The following is an 811-nucleotide window of genomic DNA, read 5'->3' as shown; positions in this document are numbered from 1 at the left end:
AGCATATGATTTATTTAAAAGAAGAAAATAGATTCTTTTAAAATATATACTTTAAAAAGTATGTAGAAAGTATATTTAAAAAATATTTACATGTTTTAAAAGTAAGTAAAATAAATGATTTTGTAAATTTAAATAAATTTTTTTCTGATAATAATATAAACTTTAATTTGAAACATAAAAAAATACTTTTAATATTAGAAAATAATTTATTCAGATTTATAAAATGATTTACTTGTATTTTATTTACTTTTAAAACAAGCAAATATTTATTTAAACAGTTTTTACATTTAAAAACACTAATTTTCTCCTTGTAAAGAAATCATTTGTTTATTCTTATATATATAGATATTTTAAATCAAAGAAATCACTTTTTTTATTTATAAATTCATAATTTTACAGCTTATTTTACAAATTTAAAAAAATATTTCTTTATATTTATTATATATTTTCTAAAATTTAACAAATATTTTTTTAAGTTAAGAAATTATATGTAACAAAATATATTTCTTTCATTTAAAGAATTTTTTTCTAATGTACATTACCAATTTAAATTTCGATTTTCTTATTTCTTTATTAATTTAATAATTATAAATAATTATATTTATTTTTTTTATGTGCAATATTTATAGAAATATTTACAAAATATTAATTTTTTGTTTACAATAAATATTATGGAAAATATTTAGATATTTAGATATTTCTATATTCTAATAATATTTTGAATATAGTTTTTCATAATTTTTCTTCTCTCTTTATGTATATATATATATATATATATATATATATATATATATATATATATATATATATA

The sequence above is a fragment of the Odontomachus brunneus genome, unplaced genomic scaffold (assembly GCF_010583005.1).
Source record: "Odontomachus brunneus isolate Ranch 3 - 2012 unplaced genomic scaffold, Obru_v1 Obru_scaffold_070, whole genome shotgun sequence".
NCBI classification, from domain to species: domain Eukaryota; kingdom Metazoa; phylum Arthropoda; class Insecta; order Hymenoptera; family Formicidae; genus Odontomachus; species Odontomachus brunneus.
The sequence above is the reverse complement of the archived record's forward strand: the minus strand, read 5'-3'. Positions refer to the sequence as shown.